The sequence below is a fragment of the Phyllostomus discolor genome, chromosome 3, assembly GCF_004126475.2.
Source record: "Phyllostomus discolor isolate MPI-MPIP mPhyDis1 chromosome 3, mPhyDis1.pri.v3, whole genome shotgun sequence".
Taxonomy (NCBI): domain Eukaryota; kingdom Metazoa; phylum Chordata; class Mammalia; order Chiroptera; family Phyllostomidae; genus Phyllostomus; species Phyllostomus discolor.
The window spans coordinates 98376342-98390751 of NC_040905.2; the positions used below are offsets into that span (position 1 = coordinate 98376342).

Below are 14410 nucleotides of genomic sequence, written 5' to 3' on the forward strand. Positions count from 1 at the left end.
ATTTCAGCCCTGGCTGGTGTGGCTCAGCGGGTTGAGCATCAGCCTGTGAACCAAAAGGTTGCTGGTTTAATTCCTAGCCAGGGGACATGCCTGGCTTGCAGACCGGGTACCCAGTTGGGGGCATGCACGAGACAACCTACTGATGTTTCTCTCACACATCAATGTTTCTCCTCCTGTCTCCCTCCCTTCCTCTCTCCCTAAAAAAATAAATAGAAATCATTATAAAAAGAGGCAGATGTCATTCCCAGAAATGCCCAGGCAAAAAAAAATAAATAATCCATCAAGCATAACGAATAACCAAGGTAACAAAAAAATTGGCAGAAAATAAATATAAAGACATGGAAAATTGTTGTTTAAATGACAGAGAACTAAAGATTGTATTTCTGAAGAAACTCAATGAGAGACAAAAAAAAAACACAGAAAAGCAATTCAACAAGCTCAGAAATAATATCAACAAAAGTACCCCACCAAAGAGATTGGAACTATAAAACAGAACCAAGCAGAAATTCTGGAGCTAAAGAACTCAATAAATGAGCCCTGGCTGGTGTGGCTCAGTGAACTGAGTGCCAGCCTGCAAACCAAAGGGTTGCCAATTTGATTCCCAGTCAGGGCACATGCCTGGGTTGTGGGTCAGGTTCCTGGTAGGGGGTGTGTGAAAGGGAACCACACATTGATGTTTCTCTCCCTTTCTTTCTCCTTCCCTTCCCCTCTCTAAAAATTAATAAAATGTTAAAAAAGAATTCAATAAATGAGAAAAAGAATAAACTAGTGAGCTTAGGAAATAGAACAGATCAGATGGAGGAAAGAATTAGTGACATATGAGATGAAAATCTAGAAATGACTCAGGTGGAAGAAGAGAATCAAGAATAAAAAATAATAATAATTCTACAAGTTATCTGACTCCATTAGAAAGGGCAAAATAAGAATCATTGGATACCCCAAGGAGAAGAGAGAGAGAAGGGAACAGAGAGCCTATTCAAACAAATAATTGACAAAAACTTCCCAAACCTAAAGAAAGAATTAGATCTTCAAATATAAGCAGCTAACAGAACATTATAGGGAACTGGTCCATGTGGCAATGGCAAATGTAGCTCAACCCTAGTTCAGAAAACAGACAGGTGCGAGGCAGCACACAGGAGCCAGGCCCGAAGATCAGCTTTTCCATGGGGAATCAGGCCTGCATTGTATCTAGGATGCTTTGAGGGTTGCTTTTGCTAAAACTCCCTCACCCTGAGTTAAGACAGCAGATGTTTAATGTATATCTCTGAAGCAACTCCCTAAAGTCTATGCTAAGCCATCCCAAGGACAGAGTGTAACCAGAACCATCACTTTTATCGTTCCCTTGCATTTAAAACATTTTTTTCTTTGTTATCTGTAAGTGATCTGTAATCACTTAAAGTAAACCTGAGCATAATGAGCTAGAATCTTCTTTGATGTAATGCTATTAGAAAGCAATAAAAGCCTGTCCAGGCAAGGGTCAGGGCACTCTCTCACTCAGAGAGTGGCCATGCTGTCCCTTTTCTCCACAGGACTTCTGCAGTCCATGTGAATTTGTTCATCGCATCCACAACACTGCAGACACTGCTGGCTGGAGTCTGCATCAGAACACCAAAGTACATCAATCCAAAAGGTCTTCTCTAAGGCACATCATATTAAAATAACAACTAAGCGAGACTTCTCAAGGCATCTAGGGAATAGAGTAACTTGTAAAGGAAACTCCATTAGATTATCTTCAGATTTTTCAGCACAAACCCTAAAAGTTAAGAGAGAAATCAAATGTTCAAACTATTGAAAGAAATCACTAGCCAAGAATAATATAGCCAATAAAGTTGCCCTTTAGATATGATGGAGAAATAAAGGCTTTTCCAGACACACAAATACTAAGGGATTTGCCTTAGTACCTACCACACTAAGGGATTTACACAAGACCTGCATTACAAGAAACACTGGGAGGTGTTCTTCTACCCAAAACAAAAGACAAAAAAAATACAAAACTATGAGTGAGATGACTAACAGAAACAGGAAATTTCAACTCTTGTTCAGAATAGCGTATTAAACCCTTAAATATAGAGAAGCTTAAAAGAGGTAAAAACAGTTTCTTTTTTTTTAAAGAAGACAATTAACTACTGCAATTTAGAAATGAACTCACAATATAAAAAGATAACTTGTCACAACAAAAACATAAAAGAGGAGAAAAGGTATTGAACTTTCACAGGAGAATGGAGATAAGATGCAATCAGAATAAAAAGGATGGCTATATATGAAACTTTCTTTTGCATAAGCTAGGGGTGTCAAACTCATTTTCACTGGGGCCCCATCAGCCTCATGGTTGCCTTCAAAGAGCCAAAATAATTTTAGGACTGTATAAATGTAACTACTCCTTAACTGTTAAGGAGTTGAAATTACATTCGGCCCTTTGAAGGCAACCATGAGGCTGACATGGCCCCAGGTGAAAATGAGTTTGACACCCCTGACATAAACCTAACGTTAACCACAAAAAAAGGAAATCTAGAACTGAGACACATAACATAAAAAAGAAAAGAAACAGAAGGAAACATCAGTGAATACCACAAAACTGTAACACACAGAAATAAAAGAGAAAAGAAACAATGTAGACACAGAGCTACCAGAAAACAAAAGATAAAATGGCTATAGGAAATCTTCATATATCACTAATCATCCTAAATGTAAATGGACTGAACTCACCAATTAAAAAGTATAGAGTAGCCCTGGCTCAGCTGGTTGGAGTGCTGTCCTACACACCAAAAGGCTGCAGGTTTGATTTCCAGTCAGGGCACATACTGTGGTTGTGGGTTCAATCTCAATGGGGGTGTGTATAGGAGGCAACGGACTGGCATCTCTCACGCGCTCTCTCTCTCTCTCTCTCTCTTTCCTCACACATTTCCTCTCTCTCTAAACATATCCTCAGGTGAGGATTTTCTAAAAAATATAAAAAAGTACAGAGTAGCAGGATGGATTGAAAAAATAAAACCCAACTATATGCTGTCTTTACAACACATCTCCACTGCAAGGCAAACACAGATTCAAAGTGAATGGGAAGAAAAAATAACACTCTAAGCAAATGGCATCCAGAGGGAAGCAAGTATAGCCAACTTATATCTGATAAAATGGGTTTCAAGATTTAAAAAAAAGTAACAGGAGACAAAGATGGATATTTTATAATGATAAAGAGCACAACACATCAAGAAGACATAACACCTATTAAGATATATGCAACCAACCTGGGAGCAGCAAAATATATAAAGCAACTACTAACAGAACTAAGGAAGAAACTGACAAAAACACCATTATATGAGGTAAATACCTCACTGACAGCAATGGATACATCATCCAAGGAAGAAATCAATAAGGAAATATTGGCCTTAAACAACATATTAGTCCAAATGGACATAACTGATATTTACAGAGCTTTTCATCCCAAAACACCAGAATATATATTCTTCTGTGGTGAAGATGGAACATTCTATTATTAAAAAGAGACCATTTTGGGATGTACAAAACTAGCATCAACAAATTTAAGAAGATTAAAATCATAAGTATGTTCTCTGACCACAAGTGAAATTGAAAACCAACTGCAAAAAGAAAGCAGGAAAATCCACAAATAAGCAGAGGTTGAACAACATGCTACTAAACAATGGGTCAAAGAAGAAATAAGAGATCAAAAGATATCTAGAGACAAGCAAATGAGCATAACAATACATCAAAATTTGGAGGATACAACAAAAGTAGTAATAAGAAGGAAGTTTATAGCATTACAGGCCTACCTCAAGAAACAAGAAAAATCTCAAATCAACAACCTAACATTTCACCTTAAAGAACTAGAAAAAGAACAAATGAAACCCAAACTCAGAAAAAAAAACGGAAATAAAAATTAGATCATAATTAAACAAAATAGAGAATAAGGCAAGAGGAAAATTAATGCAACAAATAGTTCTTTAAAAAGATTAATGAAACTGACAATCCTCCAACTAGACGCATTAAGGAAAAAAGAGGAAAGACACAAAATGAGAAACCAAAGAGAAGTTACAACAGATACCACAGAAATACAAAGGACTATACAAGATACTAAGAAGCCTTGGCTCGTGTGGCTCAGTTGGTCGGGCATCATCCCGCAAACTGATAGGTTGTGGGTTCTATTCCCAGTCAGGGCACATGCCTAGGTTGCAGGGTTCAGTCCCCAGTTGGGGCGCATACAAAAGGGAACCAACAGATGTTTCTCACATCAATGTTTCTCTCCTTTTTCTCCCTCATGTGCCCCCTCTCTAAAATCAATAACCATGTCCTCGGGTGAGGATTAAAAAGAAAGATACTATGAAAGGATATGCTACCGAATTTGGTAAACTAGAAGAATGGACAAGTTCTTATAAATATATTAACCTTCCTCGGCTGAACCATGAATAACTGGAAAATCTAAAGAGATTGATCAACAGTAAGGAAAATAAACCCATCATCTAAACCCCCCGCCAAAAGCAAAAGTCCAGGAGTATATTGCTTCAATTAGTAACTTCTATCAAACATTCAAAGATTTTAATACTTATCCTTCCTAAACTCTTCCAAATAACTGAAGAACAGGCAATACTTCCTAACCCATTTTATGAGGCCAGCATTACCCTGATACCAAAACCTGGTAAGGACAACACATATATTACAGACCAATATCTCTGATGAATATAGATGTGAAAGTTCTAAACAAACTATCAAATCAAATACAATACACTAAAAAGATAATACATCATGATCAAACAGGGTTCATTCCAGGGACACAAGGATGGTTCAACATATGCACAGATCAATGTGATATACCACATGCAAAACATAAGGGATAAAAATCATCTGCTCAGATAAACAGATGCAGAAAAAGCATTTGACAACATCCAACACTCATTTATAATTAAAACACTCAATAAACTGGGTAGAGAAGGAAAGTACCTGAACATAATAAAGGCCATATATGACATACCCTCAGTTACTATCATACTGAATGGCAAAAAAACCCTGAAAGCTTTTTCTCTAAGATCAGGAACAAGACAAGCATGCCTGATGTCATTGTTATTCAGCACAGTACTAGAAGTCCTAGCCAGAGCAATCAAGCAAGAGAAAGAAATAAAAGATTTCCAAGTTGGGAATGAAGTCAAATTGTCAATTTTGCAAATGGCATGATTCTTAGAGAAAACCCCAAAGACTCCACCAAAAAAATTATTAGAGACAATAAACAAATACAGTAAAATTGCAGGATACAAAATCAATGTACAAAAACCCATTGCTTTCCTACAGACTAACAATAAAATGTCAGAAAAAGAAATAAAAAGCAATCCATTTGTAACTGCAACAAAAGAATAAAATACGTAGGAATAAAGAGAATCAAATACATAGGAATAAACAAAGGATGTGAAGAACCCATACATTGAAAACTACAAGATGCTACTGAGAGAAACTGAAGAAGACAAAGAAATGGAAAGGTGCTGTGTTTATAGAATGGAAGAATCCACATAGTCAAAATGGTTCTATTACCTAAAGTAATATGCAGATTTAATGCAATCCTCATTCGAAGTCCCAATGGCATTTTTCAAAGATACAGAACAAAAAATCATCAAATTTGTATCAAACAAAAGACCCCAAATAGTGAAAGCAATCCTGAGAAAATAACAAAGCTAGAAGCATCACAATCCCTGACTTATACTGAAATTATACAACTGGGTTGGCCAAAAAGTCTGTTATGTTTATTCTGTATGATGGCTCTAGTAGAGCTCAGTTGTCTTTAATTTCATTCGAAAGACTTTTGTTATAGTCTACTGTGACAGCTGTCATATCAGCATGCATCTTTTTAAAAAAATCAAAACTGGTGAATTTTTGTGCAACCATTTTAATATTGAAGATAGAAGAATATATGCAACATTTTAGTGTATTATGCTTTATTTTTTAAATTACTATTTTATTGATCATGCTATTATGGTTGTCCCAATTTTCCCCCCTTTGGTCCCCTCCACTCCCTCAGGCAATCCCCTAAACCATTGTTCAGGTCCATGGCTCACGAGTATATGTCCTTTGGCTGTTCCATTTCCCATTCTGTGCTTTGTACTTTATATCCCCATAGCTATTCTGTAACTACCTATGTGTACTTCTTAATCCCCTCACCACTTCATCCACCCTCACCCATTCCCCCTCTAATCTGGCAACCATCAAAACGTTCTCCATATCCACAATTCTGTCTTTGTTCTTATTTGCATAGTTTGTTTTTTAGAATTAGTTGTTGACAGATACATTACATAGTTCTTGCCATTTTATTGTTGATAATGTTGATCTTCTTTTTCTTAAAAAAGTCCCTTCAACATTTCATATAATAATGGTTTGGTGATGATAAACTCCTTTAGTTTTTTCTTGTCTGGGAACCTCTTTATCTGTCCTTTGATTCTAAATGATAGCCTTGCTGGGTAGAGCAATCTTGGCTGTAGGTCTCTGCTTACCAAGACTTTGAACGTTCCTTGCCAATTCTTTCTAGTCTGCAGTTTCCTTTGAGAAATCAGTTGACAGTCTAATGGGAATTCCCTTGCAGGTAATTTTCTGCTTTTCTGGTGCTGCTTTTAAGATTCTATCTTTATCGTTAACTTTTGGCATTTTAATTATGATGAGTCTTGGAGTGGGCCTCTTTGCATCCATCTTGTTTGGGACTCTCTGTGCTTCCTGGACTTGCACGTCTATTTTCTTCACCAAATTAGAGAAGTGTTCTTTCATTATTTTTTCAAATAGTTACAATTTCTTGCTCTTTCTCTTCTCCTTCTGGCATCCCTATGAGGTACATGTTGGACTGCTTAAAGTTTCCCTAGAGGCTGCTTATATTTTCCTCATTTTTTTTACTCTTTTATCTTTTTGTTGTTCTGATTACCTGTTTTTTTTTTGCTTCTTTATGTTCCAAATCATTGATTTGATTCTTGGCTTCATCCACGCTACTGGTGTTCCCATGTAAATTGTCCTTTATTTCAATTAGTGTATCCTTCATTTTTGACTGGATCTTTTTTATGCTGCTGAGGTCCTAAGTTCCTTGAGTATCCTTATAATCAGTGTTTTAAACTCTGCATCTGATATATTGCTTATCTCCATTTCATTTAGTTCTTTTTCTAGAGTTTTGATCTGTTCTTTTATTTGGGCCATGTTTGTCTCCTTATTTTAGCAGTCTCCTGTGTTTGGTTCTATGTATTAAGTAGAACTCCTATGAATTGGTGTCTTGGTAGCCTGGCCTAATGCAGTAGGTCCTGTATGGTCCAAAAGCACAGCCTCACCTATCATCCAAGCTGGGTACTTGAGATGAGCCCTTTGTGTGGACTAAGTACACCCTCCTCCTATAGTTGAGCCCTGGTTGCTGTTGCCAGGTCAATGGGAAGGATTTACCCAGGCCAGTCAGCTGCAAGGACTTGCTGTGACCACTAACTGCCAACCTCTGCCCTTCATGGAGGATAAGATGTGCAAGGGCAGGATGGTGGTACTCTGATGTGGTCTGTAGCTGTCCACTGGGTGCACAGGCTTGGGGTTTCCTGGGTGGGCCAGGCCAATGTCAGCCACTGCTTGCAACTCTGCCTGTGCGGGCAGTCTCTGGGGACCACCAGTGGGAGCCAAACAATGTTAGCAAGGCTAATAGAATCTCAAATATGACACCAGCCTGCTGGCTCTGTGGCTCTGTGGATGAAGGGTTCAGACAAGGGACAATAGCCTCTGTTCACCTTGAAGCCAGACACTTCAGTTCCTCCTTGTATGCCTATGGTGCCTTTCCAGCGGCTACCCTGGTGCTAGAGATCAGAGGCAGTAGTCTGAGTAAGTCCATGTATGGGTTCTTTAAGAGGAACTGCTTGGGATTCTAGCAGTTTCTCCCACAGATTCAATCCCTGCTGGTTTTTGCAGCTAGACATTGTGAGGACTTATTTTCCTGGCACAGAAACCCTGGGCTGGGGGGGCCTGGTCTCCTCACTCCCAAGATATCCCTCCTGAATTTTTATCCACCAGAAGTTGATGTGGGATCAGCCTGTTCCATGTCTAGGGCCCTCCTACCAGTTTCAATGGATGTGGTTTCTTTAATTCTATAGTTGTCAGACTTCCATTCGACTTGATTTCTGATGGTTCTGAGTGATGGTTGTTCTATATTTTAGTTGTAATTTTGATGTGGTTGTGTGAGGAGTTGAGCCATGTCTGCCTATATTGCCATCTTGACCGGAACTCCTAATATTATGCTTTATTGTTTCAAGAAAGGTAAAAATGCAACTGAAACGCAAAAGGTGACTCGTGCTATGTATGGCAAAGGTGCTGTGACTGATAGAACATGTCAGAAGTAGTTTGCAAAGTTTCTTGGTACTATTGACATTTTGGCCAAATAAATCTTTGCTGTGGTCTGTTTTATACCTTGGAAGATGTTTAGCAGCAACCCTGGCCTCTACCCACTATAAGCCAATAGCAGGAGACAGCTGACATGGGAGATAGCTGAGATACTCAAAATATCCAAATCAAAAGTTACTGGTGAAAATAAAGAATGTGCCTTTTATTTCACAGAAAAACATAAAGGACTTTTTGGCCAACCAAATACAAAGCTACAATAATAAAAACAGTACAGTGCTCAAATATGAAACTGGTAGGGCCCACCTACAGGCTAATGGAACAGAATTGAGAGTCCAGAAAAAAACCCACATATATATGGACAATTAATTTTTGACAAAGGAGCCTAAAACATACAATGAAGAAAGCCACTTCAATAAACGGTGTTGGGAAAAGTGTAAAACCACATGCAAAAGAATAAAGCTAGATTACTATTTGACACCATACACAAAAATTAACTCAAAATGGATCAAATATCTAAATATAAGATCTGAAATAATAAAATTCATAGAATCACAGGTACTACACTTATGAACCTTTGTCTCAGAGGATTTTAGGAACTTGACACCAAAGACAAGGAAAGTATTAGCAAAAATAAATGACTGCAATTACATCAAACTAAAAAGCTTCTGTACAGCAAAATAAACCGTCAATAAAACAAAAAGGCAATCACCTGAATGAGATAAGATATTTGCAAATAACACCTACAGTTAAGTGGCTAATATTCAAAATATATAAAGAACTCATAAAACTCAACAATAAAAAATAAACAATCCCATTTAAAAATGGGCAGAGGGCTTTGCCATGCCAATAACACCCTCACAAACATGGTAAATGTTCTTAGAACGCTCCAGACTTTCTGTAAGAAGTGTGGCAAGCATCAACCTCAAAAAGTAACACAGCACAAGAAGGGCAAGGATTCTTTATATGCTCAGGGAAAGTGGCGCTATGACAGGAAGCAGAGTGGTTATGTTAGGCAGATTAAGCTGATTTTCCGCAAAATGGCTGAAATCAGTGAGGCTTGACTGCATTAAGCCCAACTGCAGATCTAAGAGAATGCTAGCTCTTAAGAAATCCAAGTATTTGAACTGAGAGGAAATAAGAAAAAGAGCCACATGATCCAGTTCTAAGCTTCATATTTTGTTTTATGATATGACAATAAAATCTTGAAGATATGTTTGCTTTAAAAAAATGGACAGAGAGCCTGAACAGACACTTTTCCCAAGACATACAAAAGCCCAGCAGATGTATGAAAGGATGGTCAACTTCACTAGCTATAAGAGAAATGCATATCGAAACCAATGCGAAATACCACCTCACAACTGTTAGAATGGTTACTATCAATAAGACAAGAGATAGCAAGTGTTGGAAAGGATATGGAGACAAAGGAACCCATATACACTGCTGGTGGGAATATAAACTGGTGTGACCACTATGGAAAACATTATGAAGTTTCCTAAAAAAATTAAGAATAGAACTACCACATGCCCCAACAATCTCTCTTCTGGAAAAGTTGAAAGCACTTATTCATAAGGACATATGTATCCCTATGTTCACTACAGCATTAATCACAGCTAAGTGCCCTTTAATGGATGATTGGATAAAGAAGATATGATACACATATATTATGGAATACTACTCAGCCATAAGAAAGGAAGAAATACTGCCATTTGCAACAACATGAATGCATACTGAGAGTATTACGGTAAGCAAAAAAAGTCAGACAGAAAAGGACAAGAACCATATGGTTTCACTTGAGTGTGGGATATTAAACAGAAAGCAACAAACAAACTCATAGACACAGACAACAACATGGTGGTTACCAGAGGAGAGGAGCGTGGGGAGGTTAAAGAGGGCAAATAGGGTTAAATATATGGTGGTGGAAGAAGACTGGCCTTGAAGTGGTTAGCACACAATGTAATATACAGATGATGCATTATCGAATTATTCACTTTAAACTTATATAATGTTATGAACCAATGTACTCCAATAAATTTAATTTTTTTTAAAGAAAAAATTGTAACTCATGTGGTGATGGATGTTAACTAGTCTTATTGTGATCATTTTGCAATATATACAAATATCAAATTATTATTTGTATACCTGAAACTAGTATATGTCAATTATAGCTCAATTAAACAAAAGATATTTAAGAAAACAAATCATGAGCCATGACAAGATTAAATGAACACTAGAAGTTCATTATGAAATCATATTACAACAACCAAACTCAGTTTAAAGACTGGGAGATTTTTTTAAAGACAGGACTTCTAGCCAAAGAGCATACAAGTCCAACTGGCAAATGACAGCACTTTGCAGACCATCATCACCAAAGCTGTCAGGTAGTCCCAGGACTACACTGAGGTATGTAATTATACAAAGAAAGGGAGCTATGATCTTTTGTCAAATGTATTCAGTATGTACCTGGGAAAGATCATTCAAGGATTTCCATGCATCAAAATAAATCCTAGATGGAAATTCAATTTGCTAAAAACTATGTTTCCTCCATTTTCCTTTTTTTTTTCATTTTAATTGGAATGTCATAGTAAAAAAATATAAGCCCTCTTACATAGCAATGGAATTCTATGGTGTGTTAATGCTGACAAAAACATCCCAGAGATCTAGAATCTGTACTGTCATGCTGTGTCAGAAGGAGATAAAGAAAGGCATCAGAGGAAAGAGTCAAAAAGAAGCAATAAAAAGGTAAGATAGTGCTGTGCCAAGCATGTTTAAAGAAAGGCTAAGGATGTGGTGTATACATACAATTCCGTCATAAAAAAAAAATGAAATCTTGCCATTTACAACAAGAATGGCCCCTGATGCGATTATATTAAGAGGAAAAAAAAAAAAAAACGACAATGACAAATACTATGTCTCACTTATATGTGGAATCTAAAACAAAACAAAACCCCTCCATCAAAGCAACACAAGCTCATATAGAGAACAGATTGGTGACAGCCAGAGGGGGCGGTGGGCAGGGGTGCCAACATGGGTGAAGGGAATCAAAAGGTACCAACCTCCAGTTATAAGTCATTGGGATGTGGGGTCCAGCATGGTGACTATAGTTAATAATACTATATTACATATTTGAAAGTTGACAAAAAGTTTGCCATACCAGAAAAACGTTCTGTAACTATGCATGGTGACAGATGTTAACTGGAATTACTCTGGTGATCACTGTGCAGTATATACAAACATATAATCATTACGTTGTACACATGAAACTAAGGTAATATTGTACGTCAATTTTATCTCAAGGGGGGAAAAAAGGCTACGGTTGAAGCCATTGAGGTCCTCAGACTAGTCTTGATGTTCCAGACATCCTGTTTCAATGGCTTCAAAGGTTTCTTCAACTATGTTAATAAGAGAAACAAACATCTCTGAAAAGTGAACTAGATGTCATTAAAAACACTCAGCAAATGGCTAAAGAGCTTGCCATTTTTACTTGGTTGTAACCAGGAGTGGCAGAGCTGCACTCCTTAAAACTAAACACAGGCACTGAAATACCCACAGACAGCAAATTCAATTTTCTGATTGTTAACACCAAGCAGGAATTACAATTAACATTTTTTTCATTGTCCTTAAAATAAATTAGGCACTGATTTCTATAATTGGCTGACTAAAAGAAGACAAACTCATCAAATGACAACAATTCTTTAGAACCCAAAAATCTACCAAAAGCCAGACCAGGTAGCCTATGCTTTTGTCTCAGAAAAGTATTTAACCCTTAATCAGCTGCCTCTGTCAATATTTCGAGACACCTACTGCCCACCTAACTAATCTGGGTGCTGTTCCACCAAGGCCCTAGCTTTTTCATTTTCCAGCTAATTCTGAATGACCCAAATCTCCCTGGATCCTTCAAGGCCCACCTCAAAATCTAAAGATACTTCCTTTGTGAGGCCTTTTCTGATCCTTACCATAACAAAATCCCTACTGGTTAGCAACTCTGTATGCAATTAAGTCCTCATACATTCTATAGCCTATTACTTTCTCAAAGTTCTTGGCCGGCACAAACTATATCTGTACTTGGATCTGTCTCTCTTCCCTGCAGCAGCTGCAGCCAGAGCCCAAAGAGAGCATGTGTGCTCAATGGGCATTTGGTGATCTCAGTACCCAGGAGTAGTAGTCCTGATTCCACCCCGCCTCAGTTAGGTCACAGAAATTCTTCCTATGCCTTTACTAGTTGCATGACAGGTCTCTTTCAGAATCCTAAAAAAGAAATGAGGAAGCAGGAAGGTGTTCTTACCGTTCAAGCTTTGACTGAGCAAGCATTTATCTATAGATGATATACAAATGCTCAAGATCCCAAGCTGACCACAAAGAGCGCTACAGGAACAAACCAATTTACCAAATATTTGTCACCAGACTTGAAGTTTTTCTTTCCACTACCTGCCATAGCAGCTCACCTATAAGGCAGGTAAATAACAGTTCAGGAGGAGCCACAATCTTTCCTGCCAAAGCAGGCTGCAACGAAGCTCATCATTCATCACTCAGTGAGGGCTGTTCCCAATCTGCAGCTGAGAACTAAACTACAGACATCTGATTCTTCAGCAAAGGCCCCCTCACCAGCTGTCCACCGGTTATGGTTATTCATACAATTCAAAACAACACAACAGGCCTAGTTTTATTCCTTATGGTGCCTATTCAAGGACCTAGAACTAAATGCCTCTATATTACTTTAAAGCCACCCCTTAATTTCCTTTATGACAATATAAGTGAAGATAATAATGCACTCATCCCTGAGTATTTAACAAGCTTGACACATAAAATACCACTATTTCCCTCTAAGTTTCTGCATATACGTGGATCTCTATCTCCCATCTTCTTTCTGAGATGTATATAACTTTCAAGCGTAGAAGTAACGTAAACACTACCCAAAGTCAAAAATGGCAATCTACCAAAATGCCCCCCAGGCCAAATCCAAATAATCCAAGCCTCCGCTCCATACGTGGGAAGTTCAGCCATCTCGAGGGCTGGCAGAGATCCCTTACTCCCGGCATGGAGGTGGACAAACCCCGGTGGCGGGTGACCAGACCGAGGTCACCAGCGCAGGGCTAAAGCGTGACGACCCCCACCCGCAGCTGGGGCTGGGAAGCAGCCCCGAGAAGCCATGAAGAAACTCGACCCGAAACAACGCCCCCGACCAGCGCAGCCCCCTCCTGGACCCGCAGCCAGCCCCAGCTGATCCCAGAAGCGGCCCGCGCGCCCCGGCTCACCCCGCCCCGGCGGGCAGCGGCGCGCCCCGGGCCCAGCCCGGCCAGCTACTCGGGGGACGCCCGTGGCCGCTCCGAGTTCACTCGCGGTGGCGAGCGGCGGGCCCGGGGCCGCTCGGCACCATCTTCCCCGCCGCTCCGGGAGCAGTGTCCGGCTCCGCGGGGCCGACGCGAGGACCGGAGGCCAGTCCAGCTCACGCAGCCGTCACACGGGTTAGTAAGGGTCCCGCAGCCGAGGTTTCCGGGTAGAAAAAAAATGCCACCGCCAGCGGTGCCGTGACCTCCGACACCTGGCGTCCAACGGCGGCGCGGCCAGGACAAGATTCCTCGGTTGCGGGAGGCGGAGACCACGCTTCCTTATTGGGTCTTGCCGGGGGAGGGGGGGGGGGGTTGGGTGTGAGTACGTGCGCGGTGCGGAGAAAGGCGTGGAGTGTGTGACGCACATTTGTGTATTTGCGTGTGTAGTTCACGGATGGGGAGCTTCGTATGGATCTGTGCACGTGTTTAGCGTGTTGTGCGTAATGGGTGGGAGTATAGCATGCGTGTCTGTGTGTTTCTGTTTTAATCACTGCTGATTAAAGTATAGTTTGGTACTATGATTTTGTAAAATACTAGTACCCGAGGTTTGTGAGTTGATGTATTAGAACTCGGGTCTCCTAACTCCTGCTTTAGTCTTGGCATTATCCAGTAAACTTGAAGATACACATCCTCCCTGGAGAATATATTACTCTGGAGAAACACTTGTACATCTGCATGAGTAGACCTAATAATGTTTATAGCAACACTACTTGTAATTCTAAGAACTGAGCGGGGTTGAG

At 39.5% G+C, this 14410-nt stretch overlaps 1 protein-coding gene across 1 annotated transcript in view; it reads right to left on the minus strand.

The window, feature by feature from the left end:
* The window catches only part of TMEM248 (transmembrane protein 248), a 34857-nt gene extending 20975 nt beyond the window's left edge, over positions 1–13882 (minus strand). Inside the window, exon 1 of the mRNA XM_028513939.2 lies at positions 13596–13882. The gene's annotated coding sequence lies outside the window, so the exon portion shown is untranslated. The remainder of the gene's footprint in view (positions 1–13595) is intronic.
* Between the last annotated feature and the right edge of the window lie 528 nt (positions 13883–14410).